This window comes from Lagopus muta, chromosome 14 (assembly GCF_023343835.1).
Source record: "Lagopus muta isolate bLagMut1 chromosome 14, bLagMut1 primary, whole genome shotgun sequence".
NCBI lineage: Eukaryota > Metazoa > Chordata > Aves > Galliformes > Phasianidae > Lagopus > Lagopus muta.
In genome coordinates, this window is record NC_064446.1 from 2463269 (window position 1) to 2469628 (window position 6360).

The 6360-nt window shown below is 49.4% G+C and overlaps 1 long non-coding RNA gene across 1 annotated transcript; it reads left to right on the forward strand.

Moving 5' to 3' along the window:
• Window positions 1–113: 113 nt before the first annotated feature.
• Window positions 114–6088, forward strand: LOC125700170 (uncharacterized). The gene is made up of 3 exons (XR_007379800.1): window positions 114–327; window positions 3796–3946; window positions 4973–6088. It is a non-coding gene; the product is annotated as an uncharacterized LOC125700170 (long non-coding RNA).
• Window positions 6089–6360: the final 272 nt, after the last annotated feature.

A 6360-nucleotide genomic window follows, 5' to 3' on the forward strand; every position in this document is an offset into this window, starting at 1 on the left:
TATTATGGCTGTGCTGTTGATTCTAATTGCCCTGAGCAGCCTCACCTGGGACCTCCAGCTCTATATAAGCTCCAGCTCTTCCTTTCCTCCCCCCTTTCAGTGTGAGCCAATTGCTGAGGGCTGGCTAGCAGGGTGATTTATCAGTGTTGCCTCTGTCCTGGGCACCAAACCATAGAGCTGAGCTCTGTAACAGTGCTAACAGCCCCTAGTGCTGTGATATCAGGGCCTGCTGACAGCATCCAGAGGATAGAGCAGGAGTTAATGCCTCCTGTTGTGCCTGGGCAGCAGTCAGTGAGCCAGGAGAGCAGAAAGCAGCTCTGGGGGCAGGTAAGCACTGGCTGCTGTGGATGGTTGGGTTTCAGAGGTGTTCCTGCTTTTGTGCAGGGGTCTGGGAAGTGATGGGTAGTTTGGGTCCTTGTTGCTGTCTCAGACAGAGCTGTGCCTGCCCCAAAGCTTATGGGATGCTTTCTTGCTTTATCTCCCACCTTGTTCTACATTGAGGAAAACCTGAGTGCTGGTGGGGACTTTAGTTGGCCGGATTCTGCCAGGTGCTCTCAGAGGTGGAGAGATGTGCTGTTATCGTGTGTTGCACTGAGCCCCTGTGAGGGCTCATTGTAGGAGGTGCCAACCTAACTTCCCCAGTAGCAGCTCCCCAGGCCTTGATAGGTGCATCTCCTACATGCTGAGCTCTGTCCTTGAGCCTTTCTGCAGTTGCATGGAGGGAGGTGGAAGGTGCCACCGTCCTGGGGAGGTGTTTGCTCATCCTGACGCCTTTATTTGTATGGAGGCACTTGGGGCTTTTTGTTGTTGGCTGACTTACTGTGTGAGTTCTCAAAGCTGTGGTACTGAATTATAAATTGAGACACTGTATTCCATGAAAGATTGCTCTTTGACTATAGGCAGCATTATCGAATATGGCAGTCACAATAAATGCATGCTATAAAGCCTAGCTAAATATGCTCTGCAATCCAAGATGTGCAAATCAAGCAAGGAGAAAAATAACTGTAATATTTTTTTCCAAACAATTCCAGAACCTTGGGTGATGATTTTGTTTAGCTTTATGCGTTGGCTCCTTGGTGAAATGCTCTGGCAGCAGATAATGAAATGACCTACTTCTGCTGTCTTTGTTCATGACAACACATAAATTAAGAATTATGCCCCTTCAAATTAAACTTATTGTTTTTGTGGAAGCAGGAGCCCAGAGCAGGGCTGTGTGCTGGGGGCAGGAGCTGGTGCTGCCCGTCCCCTGGGGCTGAGCTTGGAGGATGCTGTGCCCATCAGCTCTGTCTCCTTGGGACCTCTTGGGGCCTCGGGGCCAAGCAGTGATGCTTAGCCATGGCTTAAGTAACACTCTGGGTTTAAGCAAAAGCTGACTTGAAAGATCCTATAAACTGGTATCGCTTAGAGCAAATGTTCAGGGAGACCCTCCCTCTTGATGCGGATTGCTGTGCCTCTGCCTGCATGTGGTGTGTAATGCATTGTAATACTTTCTGACCAGGTAACAGCAAAGGGATGCTTGCTTTAATTGAATTTTAGATGGGGAGCACAGTTTACAGCCTATGGGGCTGGGACTTGGGGTGGAGCGGGGGTCTCTGAGCTGTGATGGAGGCACTATTGAGCCAGAGTGTGGTTATTTGTTAAAATGACATCTGTGTGTGGCTGCTGCTGACTTGGAGCAGAGAAGCCGGGTCAGGACAAGGTTGTTTAATAACGCTGTGTAATTTCCTGAGGATGCTGAGGGCTGGGAGGAAGGAGCGAGGCCCAGGAGCGCGGCGTGCAGGTGGGGGGGCTGGAGAGCTGGGATGGCTCTTGCCTTCCCCAAACACACTCAGTAGCCTGTGTGGTCCATTACGAAACCAAGTGCTGTACTTCCATAAGCAGAAAGCTAAATATAGAGCTCGTTGTGCTCTGTTTCTGCACCCTGGGGGCACTTTCCACATGTGCCTGTCTGCGCTGGGGCTGTGAGTGAGCGTGGGGACGTGGGGACACCTGGAGCAGGATGGGCCCATTGGCTGGGGATGGTGCTGAGCTCCTCCCCCATGGGCTGCAGCTGTTCTCCATGCTGATGCCACTCCTGAAAATGTCTTATTTAGGGCAGATTTTATTTTACAAAGCAGACTGAGGCTCAGTCTGAGCTGAGCTGCCTGGTGCCCTTCATTTGGAGAGGTGTGCCGCTAGGCTGATCGAAGGTGCGCCAGCCTCATGGCTTGATTTTCTTTTCCCTTTTCATGGCAGATTGATTTTCCTGCCAATGTGCTCTCCCCCAATGAAGTTCCCATCAGTGCTAAGTTCAGGCCCTGCTTTGTTCTAATTATTGCTCTCCCCACACAAAGTGAGTGAGGCAAATCCTGTGGTCCATTTTAAGGTATAAGGGAGACGATAACCCTGCACAGCTGGGGAGGCTGTGGGGAGTGTTGACTCAAAGCAACATCTTCCCTCCTCCACTTTCCTTTTTGCTGGAAAGCCCCTGGGAAAGCGATGCCCACCTGAAATGGAGCTGCCTCCCTGGCAGGAGCTGTTTTTCCCTGGGGTCTGGGATAAAGCCAGGACCTGCATGCTGCCCAGAGGCTGTGCGGAGAGGGGCTGGCCTGCTCCAGGGTCACTCCTCTCCCAGGCTGCAGAGTGGGATTCCAGTCTTGTGCTGTCCTGGTTATCACTAACTCCCCAGTGCATTTTTTTTTTTTTTCCCAGAGATCTTTTTGCTCTTGCCAGCACTCAAAGCCTCCCACAATAACATTATGCAGTAGTAATGTAAACTCAGCCACCCAAATTCCAGGTGAGATCCTTGCAGGCTGTACTTGGAGCCATGTCTCAACCAATAGAAGTGTATCCCTTTCTCCATCCAAAGTCAACTACAGAGCTGATCCTGTAAGCCACTGCAGCTCCATGCCCACCTGAGCATAACTCCTCATGGGAGGGCAGCAGGTGGGCTGTGGTACTGTCATTGTGGCAGTGCCTTGCCCGTCAGTGAATGGGTCTTGCTTTGGGGAAGACAATGTAAGAGATATTGATAAATCCTGTTGTGAAGTTGGGAGCCAGGTGTGGTGTGGAAGCTGTGATGACTTGTGCAGCTGGGGACCAATGCTGCTGTGGGTGGGAGGCTCAGTGCTGGAGCTCCACACTGCTCTGTAGGTATAGGAGATTGGGGCTGGGAGATAGAGCCATGAGGGCTGAAAGTGCCCTGAAACCAAAGCAGCCCCTGTATGCCTGGAAAGAGGTCTCGGAGCTTGGCCAGACCCTAATCCTGTCCTGTCACTTGGTACCACTGAAAAGAGCCTGGTGCCAACTGCTTGACCCCTGCCTTTTGATAAGGATTGGCTCGATCCCCTCTCAGCCCCAGCTGAGCTGGAGCATGTGGAGTTAGAGCTCATCTGAGCTGAGTGCCATTTTTCAGTTGAAATGCTGTCTCACTCTGAAAGTCCAACTGCAGACAAAAAGGCTATTTCGGAGATGGCATTTTTATCAACTACCTCAAAATGTCCTAAAATAATCCACCAGGAACACGGGAAGGCTCAGACTGGAAGGAGCACTGGAGATTCTCTATGCTACCCCAAAGCAAAGCCAACCTGGGCTGGATTTGCCTCTGAATTTATGCTGTTCGTTTTGTTTTGGTTTTTTTTTTACATCTTTTAGTGCAAACCTGATTTATTTTCTATTTGAAGCAAGCCCCAAAATCTGATCTCCATCAAAAAAAAGTTTTAAAAGTTTAAATATGGCAAACAGTTGAAAAGATGGGTGTGAACATAAGTACTTCAACATCAAACATTTGCTGACCTGTCCTGGATCCCTTTTTAGGGACACCTGTCCAAGCTGGGAATGCCCTGCATGGGCTGTGCCTTGCTGCCTTGCCCCTGTCCCTTGCAGAGCTGCTGCCATGAGCACAGAAGGCTGAGCTGAAACTTCAGAGCGCTGAGTGTGGAAGAGGCACCTTTAAAGGCAGTTACCGGTGTGTGCATAAAACCATCTCTGTTTTATTACTCCCATTTTGTTTTTCTTCCTGTTACTAATCTCATTATGCTTAGGAGTGTAAATTTAGGTTGGCACAAATCTGTATTGCTAAAATATTTTACCTTAAGTTCTTCGAAGCTCTCTCCATCTGTGAGGATAATGCTAAGTATTAATTAACCAGCTAATCCTATGCAGCGCTTGCAAAACATAAAACACTGTGTGGAAGCAGGTCCAAAGCGTGATTCTGACCTCATAACAAACTTTGGGGAGAATGATTCAGGCACTGTCTGTGCTCAGGCAGCGACTCCTTGCTGCTCTGTGAGCTACTGATTGATGTCCCAAACCCACAGCCGTGGCTGACCCAGTGCTGAGCCTTTGGTTGGCAATCATCTGTATGGCATCTCTGCAGGACGTGGAGGCAGAATGAGCATTTTGGTGTGAGTTCTGCTTATGTCCTGAACTACTGAACCAGGTGGAAAACGCCTCTTGTGGTGGCATGTGGCAACTGACCTCTGCTCCTGCACCCACACCTGCAGTGCCAGGGCCAGCAGTGATCCCAGGGTAGACTTGGCCACAGCTCTCCAGTTTGGAGAGGAGATATCAAGTCAGAGTGCCCAGCTTAGAGAAACCTCTTTTGCTGTGGGCTGTGCTGGGCTGCTTGGGTGTCCCGTGGCTGTGGGACCCTGGCTGTAAGATGAGCACAGCACCTGGCCCTTTGTTTGAGGGCATTGGGCTGTTCCTGAGGGGATACAACCTTTTGTAATGGAATGATCCAGAATTCACATCATGTCGCTAGGATCAGAATCTGGAATGCTATTTCTAATTAAGTGTTGCTCTGATATTTCAAATTTTCTCCCAGCTTCACAGTATTCTGATAATTGCAACCTCACTCCCGTCCCTCTGGCTTTAATTTGCAGCCCATCACAATGCTGGTTAGAAGAATCAATCTTTAAGGTCATTATCTTCATCTTTTTCCCAATATGTTCTCCTGTAGTTTGACCAAATCGTTGTGTTCTTCCTTCAGATCTATGTTTTTGCCCTCTGTGGCTGCTGGAGACAAGTGACCCTTGGGTGAGGAACCATCCCCATGGCTGAGCACTGCTGGCTCTACAGGGCACAGAGCAAAAACCTGCCCCCAAAGCATTGATCACTGCAGACTCTAATTAAGGCACACTTCTCACTGTGGCTGCGTGGGGCTCTGTGTGTATTTGAGCAGTGCACTGACAGCTCTGGGTGTTATCTCCTGCTTTGCTTTGTCCCACAGATTATCCTCTGTGCTGTAGGTGGGGATGAGACCACAGTCACACTGATGAGAAGCTTGTGTGGCGTGTGGCCTCTTCCTGGAGGGAAAGGAGGAAAACCAATTTAGAAACCTTAAGAATGAAGTCTCAAGTGAAGTATTTACTTTAACACTACTCCTTATCCCTGTTCCTCTTAGGCAAAGAGCTTTTACAGCCCTGTTTGGCTGCCGTCTGGATGGCAGTAAGGACAGCAATAACTGTCTTTTGAGGGGCAGAAGGGAAAAAAATGAGTCAATATATGCTACAGAAACTGCTGCTGTTCTTCTTGGGGCCCGATGCCATTTCCTGAGGCTGAAGACCAGAACCTGTGCAGCACTGGGGCAGCTGCTAGCCCTGCTGTGCCTTCACTGCCCTGCAGATCCCACACAGCGCAGCATGCTGCTGCCTGCCCTGTCTCAACCCTGTGCTTGCTGGCACTATGTTAAAGAATTCTATTATCCCCTTTGCAGAGGTTTTCCTTCTCCAAATGCTCTGGCTTGCTCTCTGCTCCCTTGCACTGCTGTCCCACAATTAACAGCTGTTTCCCTCCACTTGCAGACCAATGCTTTCATTGCCAGCTCCTGGTATGCTGGAGGTATCTGCAGTTCTCCCAGTGATGCCTTCTCCTATTTCCAATTTTTGCTTCCTATTTTTATTTCCTTTTATCTCAAATCCTTTCTTTCCCACCCAGAAATGATCCCGCCAGAGGGCGATTCCGTCGGTAATATTGCTTTTGCATTTTAGACTTTTCAAGGACTAATGAACTTTATTAGATTATAATGAACTTATTACTCAGCGCTGCTGACCTGCTTTCTAAAGAACTTGAATTATTATTTGGAACAGGCCTGTTGAGGGACTGCTTTTTTCTTTTTACAGTGCAGCGTTGGGCTCGTTAACTCTTTGGATTTCACTTTATTTGACTTTGGTTATCTGAGGATCACAGAATGGCCCAGGTTGGAAGGGACCTCAAGGGTGATGAATCTCCAGCCCTCTGCCACATGTAGGGCCACCAACCTCTGGTTAATACCAGCCCAGGCTGCCCAGGGCCCCATCCAACCTGGCCTTGAACACCTCCAGGGATGGACAGGGCATCCACAGCCTCTCTGGGCAGCTGTTCCATCACCTCACCACT